The following is a 12902-nucleotide window of genomic DNA, read 5'->3' as shown; positions in this document are numbered from 1 at the left end:
TAACAAAGTAATGTAACAACAGACTCACCAGATAGATTAAAGGCAATGTTGTTACTGTCCAAAGGGGTGTGGGGACCAGGAATATCAAGCTGCATAGTTTGGCAATTACCCACAGGAGGAAGGTGGAGAAAAGGAGGATAAAAATTCTTGCCTTTTGTAATCAGTTGCACGGAAAAAAGAGGAAGGGTAATTTAGAAACATAGCAAGATGGCTGGTATGTTCTGGCTTTGGCAAACATCTGGAGGGGAATGAAAAAAAAAAGTTGCATTTTTCTGTCTGAGAGCTCAAATAAGATGAAACAGACAGAATTAACACAGTAACATTGTTGAGGCCAGGTTATACATCCACATTTTATATTTCCCATTTCCCACTCATTTTACATTCTCAACCTCTTATCCCATTCCTCTCTATCACTCTTTGTCTATTTTTCCATTTTCCCTCTCTCTTCTTCCTTCCTTTCTTTTTTAAATTTATTCTTTTGTTCCTTTCTTCTTCCTCCCCTCTCATTGATTTCTTTGAGGTGGGGCAACTCCCTCTATACCTCAAGCTGTCCTCAAACTCATACATATCTTCTGGCCTTAGTCTGACAGTTGCAAGGATTATAGGTATAAGTTTCCTTGCCCATCTTTATGTACCTTTAAAAGAAATACTGCTCATTTAATCAACTTTTAAAACACATTTGCTTCTCTAAGTTTTTTTAACCTTTATTAAGTATAATTACTTCCTTCTAGCTACATTGTTTCCCACGTTTAAAATAGGATAATATTACGCATTCTGATTCTTATAGCATGAGTTCATAATTAAGGGTGAGTCTTTAGAAACCTATATTTGGATTCCTGGGAACCAGTGCAGTATCTATAGCCTCACAAAAATAAGAGCATTTTGTATGCACCTGACCTAAAATACATGTCACAATATTATATTAAGATCCATAAACATATAGAAATTATAATCACGGTCTGTATGTAAAGATTTATTACTGTTTTATTTCTGTGCACATGGGCATGTCTGTTTAAATGTAGGGAATTTGGATTCTGGTTCCTGTAGAAGCCAAAGGAAGACTTAAGGTCTCGCACGCTGGATTTAATAGGTGGCTGAGAGGAGACTGCTATTGGTACTGGAGACCATACTCAGGTCCCTTGAAAGAGCAGGAAGCAATTTTTATTACTGAGTTAGCTCCTTAACCCTAAAATCAGTCCTTTAAAAACAAGGAATAGGAAATACAGATTCACAAATCTAACCCAAAGATGTGGTTGGAAAACTAAGAAGAAAAATGCAGTTTTCATTAATATAAACATAAAACGTTTCCATTGTTTATTTTGAATAGAAAAGTAGTACTGTCTTCAAGTTTTCTCTTCCCATCAAGGAGTACAAGGTGGCCACATTAAACTTATAAATCTATGATTTAATCAAAATTCCTTGCTCCCAAGGTGTAGATATGAGTTAAGAACCTGGCAGTGATTCAGTAACTAAGATGCATTGAAAACAGTATTTCTGGCTGAGCTGTAGACCCATTGCAGCAAGGGCTGGTTCTGGTTGAATGAGGATGTGTTCTCTCTTTCTCCCTGCTTCTCATTACCAATAGAGTGCCTGCCAAAAATTCGTATATAGCTGGCAGGCAAACAAAGCCAATCTATGCACCTGTGTTGCACAACCCGGCAATTGTGTAATTGCCATTAGTGATCCATCTGTGAGGTTGGTACGCGCCACATGTTAGTTGACTCCCCTTAACGTGGGTTAGAAGAGAAATTGCTGTAGAGAAGGAAGGCAGCAAGGTTAATGTATCATTCGTTCTTCTGATTTTAAAAATATATATCAAACATTTTGAAAAACAATAATTGTAGAAATAAATAAAATTTGATAATGATTATTGCATGGTGAAAGTCAGAAGCACAGGATATATTTTTAATTAACCTTAAATTCAATAAATTAGGATTAAATCATTTTAATGTTTCATTATACAGAACAGGACTTCCAAAAGCTAATAAAGTCTTCCAAAGTCTAAGATATGAAAGGAAAAAAAAAACTGGCTAAACTCCTGAAGCCTAAACTAAAGCTTCATTCCCTAGGCACTACTATAAAAGAAGTTTCATTGATTGAAACCTAGACTTAAACAAATATTTTAAATATCGGAAATGGGGTAAAAACACAATCAATGAAAAACACTAAAACTACACAAAATAAGAGACTGGGGGAAATGTATCAGTGGTTAAAAGCATCTGTTGGTCTTGAAGAGGATGGAAGTTCAGAACACGCAAGGAGGCTCACAGTTGCAGGGAATCCTAGTTACAAGGGCTCTGACATGGTCTTCTATTGTCTGCCAGCAACAGACATATATACGGTGCACATATATCAATTCAGGAAAAACACTCAAAAAATAATTTAAAATAGCTTTAATCATACTGAGTGTGAAAATTATTAATGGAAAATTGCTGGACTTTCTTTTGAGAACAAAAGCACATTTTTGGACATTACTGTTTAACCTTATCCAAATTACATACAAATAAATCTATTATACAAATACAAATTGTCACATAGGTATTGTGGAATGTCCTGTGTCTTTATGAGATACTATGTTTGCTTTATTTTAATAATTTTCCGGAAACTACAGTTATAAAACTGGAGCTCAAAGAAGGTATGCATTGCATCATTTCAACATAAAAAAAGAAGTTTAGTTTCCTTTTGATCATGTGTCAGTGTTCATAGTGGGGCCTATTAAGCAGTACTTGATGAACACCTCATTGCCTGAGCTATGGAGACAGTACAATCCAATAATATTGTATTATGAACTATGTGTACAATACAGCACTAGCTGAGACAATCAATAGAACATAAAATATCCATGGGATAGGTCAATGAGAAGTCTGAAGTAGAAAAACAAGTATTTTGTCATGACAAAGTTCTGGGGGGAAATGATGAATTTGGATTTGATGGAGCAGATTTTCTGACTAGATCAATTAAATGACTAAAGATAACACATTTCTGCTTGTGTACTTTCTCTACTCTCTTGAACTTTGAAAAGAACAGCTACTGGAACAAATCACAAAAGAATGCACATCTGACACTTTCCTGTAATGAGCATACAGGTTGTTTGTATTTCCAATTTTGGTTGTAATATTTCTAAAATGCATGGCCATTTAGTATTCACAGTGGGACTAAAACACTGAAGCATCTAAGATGACAAAGTGTACTCAGTGAGCAAGTATGTATTGAACTAGAAACTCCAAAAGTAATGACTATAAAGTAACATGAAACTAGTAACTAGTCTAAAGATAGTAAAAATCACTGTATTTTGCTATATTAATGAATTTAGATGGCTTACATAACTCATTAAATATCCTTATTGGTGTAATAGAAGATTTCAATGAACACATGATGATGTGATTCAAAGAACAAGGTTGTAAGAGGAGAAGAAAAATCTGCTCTACAGAATGAGGATTCAAACACTCCAGAAAATAGACGAGGTTTTACCATGAAGCTTCTTAGGAATTGTAATTTGCATATTTTATCAAAACTTTATCTTTTAACTTCCATTGACTGATGACTTCATTTCTGGTCCCTCTCCTCTCTGAAAAAAATTAGGGAATAAGGAGTCCTCAAGCTTATAGTCATTGTTTTTGATGGCCTGCACCTGTCTAAGAACCAACGAAAGTTGCCTCATTACAACAAAATATGTTCCTATTACCCAGTTCAGTTCTAGGGATTTAGGATCTCTGTGTCAGGAAAGGTTTTATGACAAAAATGTTAGAACAAAATAATTGGTTCTGTCTCTATTATTAAAAGACTTTGTCAAGAACAAGAATACCTATTGTTCTGTAATGATAAGAAAATAACAAGTTCTTCATTTTAATTTCTATTTCCTTCAAATGGTTTTTGGGATCTCCACACCAAGGACTAGAAATTGAGACCAGTACACTTATCATAGACTTGTTTGTGCCCACCAAAGTTCATGCTCAATCTTAGTGCTCAACATCATTTTGTTTGTGATTGGGGTGCAGTCTTTAAGAAGACATAATTGTTAAAACATATTAATTTGTGAAAGTTAAGGATAGAAGATGCATTAACTATCAGAGGAAGGGAAAGAAGAATGAAGGGGGAGAAGCAGAAAAGAAGAATAGCCAATGGGTCTAAAAAATGATAGACAATTGTGATTACATTAACAATAATGTACATTTTGCAATGTTAGAAAGCAGGATTTTTCTTTTTTCAGCCTTTTATACTCTGAGGTAATGTTTATGTTTATTGCTGAGATGTGTTTCTTGTATGCAGCAGAATGATGGATCCTGTTTTTGCATTCATTCTGTTAGCCTGTGTCTTTTTATTGGAGTTGAAGCCATTGATGTTGAGAAACAATAATGACCAGTGGTTATTGGTTCCTATTCTTTTTATGTTCATGGTTGTGTGTGTGTGTGTGTGTGTGTGTGTGTGTGTGTGTGTGTGTGTGTGTGTTTCCTTTCTTTTGGTTTTGTGGATATGGTGTTATTTCTTTCTTTGTTTTACTGTGTAAAGAAAGCAAGTAGAAAGGCTAGATCCCCTGTTCAGATGTAACCAATGGACAGCTCATTTTCCATGTAGGGAAGGTGTGTAGGACTGCCTATGACAAGAACTCTGATGCCTGTGATTTGATCACTGCTCCTGGACAGAAAGGCCCTGTGGTGACACAAAGAAAGGGGATTCATGTTATGCAGATGAGACCTGATAGGCTGTGGTCAGACAGTGGTGGTGGGGGGGAACCCCTGATGTGAGAGGTCTAGGGGAGGGGAATAAGGCAGAAGAAGGAGGAAGGGTGGGAACAGGAAGATACGAGTGAGAAGATTACAATCCCAATGTAATGCAAATAAAGTATAATAATAATAAATAAAAAAGGAATCAGGATTTTGACCGTCTCACCATGAAGAAATGGTTAAATGTGAGGAGAAGCTTTTTTTTTTCTCCTTTATTAATTTATTCTTGTTACATCTCAATGGTTATCCCATCCCTTGTATCCTCCCATTCTTCCCTCCCTCCCATTTTCCCCTTATTCCCCTCCCCTATGACTGTTCCTAAGGGGGATTACCTCCCCCTGTATATGCTCATAGGGTATCAAGTCTCTTCTTGGTAACCTGCTGTCCTTCCTCTGAGTGCCACCAGGTCCCCTTCCAGGGGACATGGTCAAAGGTGAGGCACCAGAGTATGTGAGAAAGTAATATCCCACTCTCCACTCTACTGTGGAGAGTGTTCTGTCCATTGGCTAGATCTGGGTAGGGGTTTATGGTTTACTGCCTGTATTGTCCTTGGCTGGTGCCTTAGTTTGAGCGGGACCCCTGAGCCCAAATCTGCCTATCATAATGTTCTACTTGTAGGTTTCTAGGACCCTCTGGATCCTTCTACTTTGCCATTCTCCCATGCTTCTCTCATCTAGAGTCCCAATAGAATGTCCTCCCCTCTATCTCAGTTTCCTTGTAAGTGAAGGCTTTCCTGGGACATGCCCCTTGGGCTAATATGCAGATATAAGTGAGTATATACCATTTGAGTCTTTCTGCTTCTGGGTTAACTCACTCATTATGATCATTTTTAGCTCAATCCATTTATCCACAAATTTCAGGAATTTTTTGTTTATAATAGCTGAATAGTATTCCATAGTGTATATGTACCACAGTTTTTTTTTATCCATTCTTCTACTGATGGACACTTAGGCTGTTTCCATGTTCTGGCTATTATGAATAAGTCTGCTATGAACATGGTTGAGCAAATTTTCTTGTTGTGTGCTGGAGCATCTTCTGGGTATATTCCAAGGAGTGGAATAGCTGGGTCTTGAGGAAGCCCTATTCCCATTTTTCTGAGATAGCACTAGATAGATTTCCAAAGTGGCTGTACTAGTTTGCATTCCCACCAGCAATGAAGGAGTGTTCCTCTCTCCCCACATCCTCACCAGCATGTGGTGTAGCTTGAATTTTTGATCTTAGCCATTCTGATGGGTGTAAGATGGAATCTCAGAGTTGTTTTGATTTACATTTCCCTGATCATTAAGGAGGTTGAGCATTTCTTTAAGTGCTTCTCAGCCATTTGATATTCCTCTGTTGAGAATTCTCTGTTTAGTTCCAAGCTCCATTTCTCAATTGGGTTATTTGGTTTGGTGGTGTTTAATTTCTTGAGTTCTTTATATATTTTGGATATTAGACCTTAAAACCAGAGACACTAAGTCACTTAGAAGAAAAAGTGGGGAAGAGCCTGGAACATATTGGCACAGGAGACAACTTCCTGAACAGAACACCAACAGCCCAGACATTAATGTCAACAATTAATAATTGGGCCCTCATGAGGCAGAGAAGCTTCTGTAAGGCAGGAGACACAGTCAAGAGAACAAAACGATAGCCTACAGACTGGGAAAAGATCTTCACCAACCCTACATCTGAGGAGAAGCTTTTTTAACTTGATCTTCAGAGATGACTCAGGAATTAAGAACACTGGCTGAATTCCCAATAATTACATGTAGTGTACTGTGTGGTTCGTAACTCCAGTTCCAGGGGACCCATCGCTCTCTCTGGACTGTCCTTGCGTTGCACGCACATGAAGCAAATTCATCCATGCAGACAAAATGCTAATGTACATAAAATAAAGTAAACAAAACCTTATTTAAAAAGATGTTTAATTTGTGTGGCTCAAACAGTTAATGATGCAATAATTTGTCAAGCCATTGTATTATATAACACAACAGTAATATGTACACTTAAAAATTACCTTATATATTAGTTAAAATATAAATTAAGTGGAAGAAAAAAAAAAGGGTTGGCTTAGGAGAAATCAGTGCTTTTCTTGTATGTATATGATATTAGGCAAGTCAATCTCTTTCATAGTTTGTAAATTTGTTGTACAATCATTGGTGAAACTAAGACATGGTATATTTTTATTTTACATAGAAAAAAATAAAAATCGTTGTTTAAATAAATGAAAGAGGTATTTCCTTTTGAATTCTGATATGATGTTAGACTTTTCTTATCACATTTTATTGCTTGATTGACAGGTTCAGTAGACAGTGAAACTGACCTAGCCCTGCACATAGTAAAAAGATCTATTATGGTAAGACCACAATGATGTCCAAATCACATAAACTGTACCAAACAGTTCCTTTAAACAAAATTTAAACACATAGTCTCTAGTTTGGTAGAGGGTAATCTTAACATGAAATCCAAAGACAGTCTTTCTTAGTTATGAGAGGAAAAGTGTCAGCTGCATGTGTTAACAAGGAGGCTGAACAAAGCAATGATAGATGGTAATCATTGCACTTCTGGTATTATTTAATTTTCCTTGGCTGTTCACAAGGCCTTGGGTACTGTGATTATTTTTCAGGTTTTTTAGTCTAAGAATAAGTTTTCCTTTCAGGTTAAATGGATGCTTATGAGTTTTGCATTTGTAAGTTTTTAATTTTTTTATATAATTAATGGCTTTGTGATTTTTTACCTTAAACCTATTTTTAACCTATATTGCAGATATTGATAAAAATTTAGTAAATCCACATGCAACAATTTCTAGCTATGATCACTCTCTTTCATAAGTAATGCCATAGAATAATGAATTTCCCTTACAGCCAAAAATGTCCGTTTGCACTCTTAAAAGTAGACATGAGACCAAAAAGGGATCAAAAGATATTGAAGAATGATCTCACCTTCATTTAAATTATTATCCATTTTATCTCCTTCACTTTGTTTCTATAAAACATTAATAAGCCTGTAAGTCTAAGCTCTTATGTCACTGTAACTGTTCATAGCTTTTGGACTTTACAAGAGATTGACTCCAAATATGGCATTTTCTTGCTACAAGAAATGTGCATATGAAAGGCAATAACTCATTTCTGCAAGCTCAAGTTCCACAATAATTTATTCCAGGGCCTTGGCAGCTAATGCTTCAAGCACTATTAATAGAAAACTATGCAAGTAGTGTAGGTGGAACTTTCAGTTTAGTAGTGCTGCAGTTAATTTCTTTAATTTATAAAGTACTTTTAAGTCTCATCTTTGCAAAGTTGATGAAACTGTGTGGGTAGAAACCATTTATCTCCTATCTCACAGCCTCCCAAATTATATCTATACCAGTAGACTGGCTAATCACTTTATATGTCTTACTAACTCTGTAGTGTGATCCCTACCTGCAAGTTTGTGTCTATGAAATGGTTGGATATTTGTTGAAGGATTATTAATATTTAATACTGAGTTATTATTTTAGTGAAATCAGCAATTACACCCAAATAACCACACAGAGAGACCAGGATTTATTTAATAAGCCTATTGCACAATGCTGCACAATAATTAATCCATCCTAAACTTCTATGATAGTATAGTTTCTTCTCATTCAGATTTCTCATATTATATTTGTTTTTTAATTACAGACATATATAATAAACTGCATACATAAAGAAGAAGCATGAAACAATCAGGAATAACATAACGTTACATTCATAGTGTTTTGGCTATTTGTATTTGGCAACCTTGAAGAAAACATATTTCCTATTTTTGTGAGTCCAAAATTCTGAATGTAAATAAATAGCTATCATATCTCATCTCTATCAAATTAAAACATCTATTTAGACCTAAAAATATCTTAACCCCTAAACAACTAAGCTTAATTGTAAAGCTAAACTATCTGGTGTTTAACCCCATCAGAGACTTGAGAAGGAATAAAATTAATTAACTGTTTAAATATGAAGTGCAGGTTAGCAGCTCCCAATGAGAAAAAAATGACAGAGACAGTTTACTGCCTTAACAGTCACCCAAAACTCTCTATAATGTTGGAACATCATCTTCAGCTTTCTGGCCCAATGTATCTGACATTCATATTTGTGAGGGAGGAACTATTGAGGGCTTGCTCACCCTGTCTTGGCAGAGTCATCGAATGGGCAAGCTTGCCCATTTTTAGGAATAATTCTGTGTGTAGCAGAAATGAAGACATTTTGCCCTGTAGCTGGTTAGCCACATTTGAAGCCATCTCCATAAGGAGGTTCTTTGGTGCTCCTTATCTTTGAGGCTGGGTGTTGTCAGGAGTTAACCTGTTTTCTTGTTAATGAGTCTTTAAGATAATAAAAACATCTTTAAAGGCCATATTCTGTATGTCTGTGAGTTTTTGAAGATCTTATCTATTTTACCTTATCTGTAGAATCATATCTAGCTGTTAAACATAGGATGTACAGTCTTGTAATATAATGGTAATTGACATGAGCATGCTTTTATCAAATAAAAATTAATTTGTATATCTTACATATCCTAAACAGCCTGCAATAGCACTTTCAATGTATTGGAGGTAAACCTTGTATTTTACTTGATTTGTATGGGTACAATACCTCATATTAGAGTAGAAATATCTATAATGTGTGTGAAAAATAAGCTTAAATTTGAATTCTATACAATGTATCAAAATTAATCTTATTTTGCATCAATATACAAAATTCTATAGCAGTGAATTAAAAATAATCTTGTGAGTAACAATTAAGGCCTTAGGTTGAGTAGTAGATTAAATAGTCTATTTTTCATCCTATCACCCCAAAATATTTCTACATTCCCCCTACTTTCTTTTCAACCCCTATCTCTAAAACTAAAAAAGGAAGGTAAAAGAAAAGAGAGACATTCTGAGTCCAACCTCATTTTCTCTCTGAATAAGACCAATAGTAATGTCTCTGGTTTTAAGTTGAGGTCTTTAATCCACTTGGACTTGAGTTTTGTGCATGGTGACAAATAAGGGTCTAATTGCATTTTTCTACTTGTAGACATCCAGTTAGACCAGCACCATTTGGTGAAGATGCTATCATTTTTCCATTGAATAGATTTGGCTTCTTTGTCAAAAATCAAGTAAGCAAATGTGTGTGGATTCATCTCTGGGTCTTCCGACGAACATGCTATCCTCCACCGTTGAGTGGAGAGTGAGATCTGACTCTCAAACGAACTCTGGTGCCCCTTTTCTGACCACGTCCCCTGGATGGGGAGGCCTGGTGGCACTCAGAGGAAGGATAGCAAGTTACCAAGAAGAGACTCGAAATTCTTAGAGCATATATAGGGGGAGGAGGTCTCCCTCAATCACAGACATAGGGGAGGGGAGAAGGGGGGAAGTAGAGGGAGGGAAGAATGGGAGGAAACAGGAGAAGGGCTAACAATCAAGATGTAATATGAACAAATTAATAAAAAAAAAAGACCAATAGTAAATTATAGCCAATGCCCAATGAGCTCTGAGGGGAGAGGGGCTATTGAAGACCTTCAACACTGGTTCTCTCTGTACCTAATATTTGGCTGTCAATTACTGCATCTGTTCCCATCAGCTGCAAGAGGCAGCTTGTCCGATGAAGATTGGACTAGGTGCTGATCTCTCAATATAGCAGAGTTTTTACTAGGAATCATTTTATTAATTTTGTTTAAAGAAAAATAGACTAGTATTGCAATTCTATTAGATCTGCTGTAAAGAATTGTAGTAGCCTCAAATAAGGGTAATAGTAACTATTCTATAATTATGTTTTCCTTTAGTTATTATCTTTAGTTTTTATCAACTTAACAATGAGAATTATTTGCGGTCTTGTGTTCACCTAATTCATTTACTTCCTCTACAAGTTATTAAAATACTGCTAAATTTGTGATGGGTAAGTTTTAGTAGAACATTTCTTAATTCTCCATATTTTTATAGATATAAATATTATGTAAGTAGTTTGAAGTGTATGTGCATGTGCCCATGTAGGCAAGTGCAACGCTAGGTGAGGTGTTAATGTAAGGAATCTACCACCATTGCTTTTCATCATGTTCTTTGAAACAGGCTTCTCATTGATCATGGAGCTCACCAATTCTGGATTGGATGGCTAGGAAGCTGCTGAGCTTTTTACTTGGGTACTAAAGATCCAAATTGAGATCTTCGTGTTTGCTCATTAAGCATATCATCAATTAAACCATCTTCCTAGGACCTACTGGCTTTTTGTTTGTTTGTTTGTTTGTTTGTTTGTTTGTTTTATTAAAATGTTCAGACATTATTTCTGAACTACTTATACTGAGAAATATTTTTTGCTCAAATTTTCTATTCTATACTTCACATTTTATTACTTTATTTTGTTTTAGCCATTTTCATTTAAGAAGCTCATTTTTCATATATAATTTTTAGTAGTTTGACAATATTGTGCTCTGATTTTCAGTTATTATTTACCTTGAAACATCCTTTCTCTTTTTGGGTGTTAGGATTAATATACGAAAATTTTATCCTATATTAACATTTTTTTCTCCTCCTTCTGGAATACCATAATTCATAGGTTTCTTATTATTACCCATTAAGTTTCTAATGGTTGACTCTTCCAGGCTTTTTGTATTAGTTAGTGTTCACAGATCTAATACGGTAAACAGATAAAAGGCGAAGAAGATTTATTATTCGAGTTGGGGCAAGGGATGCTGATAAGTCTCACAACATTCTACTTGTAGAGTGGAAACCCTACGATGCTGTAGTACGCCTCATTAAATGTTTACATGCCCCAGGCTGAAAGCTCAATTCATTGCCAGAACCTAAGAAATCATATAGCCATTGCCTTAGGTCTTTGTCTTCCAATGTCCCAAAAGAATCTCAGATTCAGAAGAGGAAGAAGTTATTTATCCGTTGTGCTGCAGAGACATTTCATTGTGATAAAATACTTGAAATTGCTGTCTTCACAGCTCTTTTTCAGTTCTTGGCTGTTTGTTCCATGCCTGAGGGTCTGTGACGAGGCTCAGTATCATTGGTGAAGCACACAGTTGTGGAGGGATTACTCATCTCATGATGATCTGGACACACACATGGGGGAAGCTTGTAGTAGGCCATCTTGTCTTAGTGATTCCGCTGTTGGAATTCCGTCAAAAACAACTCCAAATAGTGTCTTGCTAAACTTATAAGTTTACATTGAAGGTTAACCATTACAGAATTATTCTTTTGAATTATTATACACAAACACAATTGCCATACTTAATCTCTAAAGAAAAAAATAATAAAGCCATAAGTATGCCTAATATGATGTAACAACAATGCTGCATACCATTAAAAACATGTTCACATCTTCCTGAAAGTTTTATATTGTTTAAGAAACTAAGTACTTTCTTTTTTTTTTTAGCTTTTAGTTTTTTATTTTTTTCTCCTTTATTAATTTATTCTTGTTACATCTCAATGGTTATCCCATCCCTTGTATCCTCCCATTCTTCCCTCCCTCCCATTTTCCCCTTATTCCCCTCCCCTATGACTGTTCCTGAGGGGGATTACATCCCCTGCATATGTTCATAGGGTATCAAGTCTCTTCTTGGTAACCTGCTGTCCTTCCTCTGAGTGCCACCAGGTCTCCCCCTCCAGTTGACATGGTCAAAGGTGAGGCACCAGAGTATGTGAGAAAGTAATATCCCACTCTCCACTTTACTGTGGAGAGTGTTCTGTCCATTGTCTAGATCTGGGTAGGGGTTTAAGGTTTACCGCCTGTATTGTCCTTGGCTGGTGCCTTAGTTTGAGCGAGACCCCTGGGCCCAAATCTACCTATCATAATGTTCTACTTGTAGGCTTCTAGGACCCTCTGGATCCTTCTACTTTGCTATTCTCCCATGTTTCTCTCTTCTAGAGTCCCAATAGGATGTCCTTCCCTCTGTCCCAGTTTCCTGGTAAGTGAAGGCTTTCCTGGGACATGCCCCTTGGGCTAATATGCAGATATAAGTGAGTATATACCATTTGAGTCTTTCTGCTTCTGGGTTAACTCACTCATTATGATCATTTCTAGCTCAATCCATTTATCCACAAATTTCAGGAATTCCTTGTTTTTAATAGCTGAATAGTATTCCATAGTGTATATGTACCACAGTTTAAGAAACTAATTACTTTCTTGAAATGATTTCCTAATCCTTTTGAAAATTTCAGTCTTTCAGTCCATTCATTTTTTTCTGGTAACTTATTTAATATAC

This window comes from Acomys minous (genome assembly GCF_964271855.1).
Source record: "Acomys minous genome assembly, chromosome: 19".
Classification (NCBI taxonomy): domain Eukaryota; kingdom Metazoa; phylum Chordata; class Mammalia; order Rodentia; family Muridae; genus Acomys; species Acomys minous.
This window is presented reverse-complemented; position numbering follows the sequence as displayed.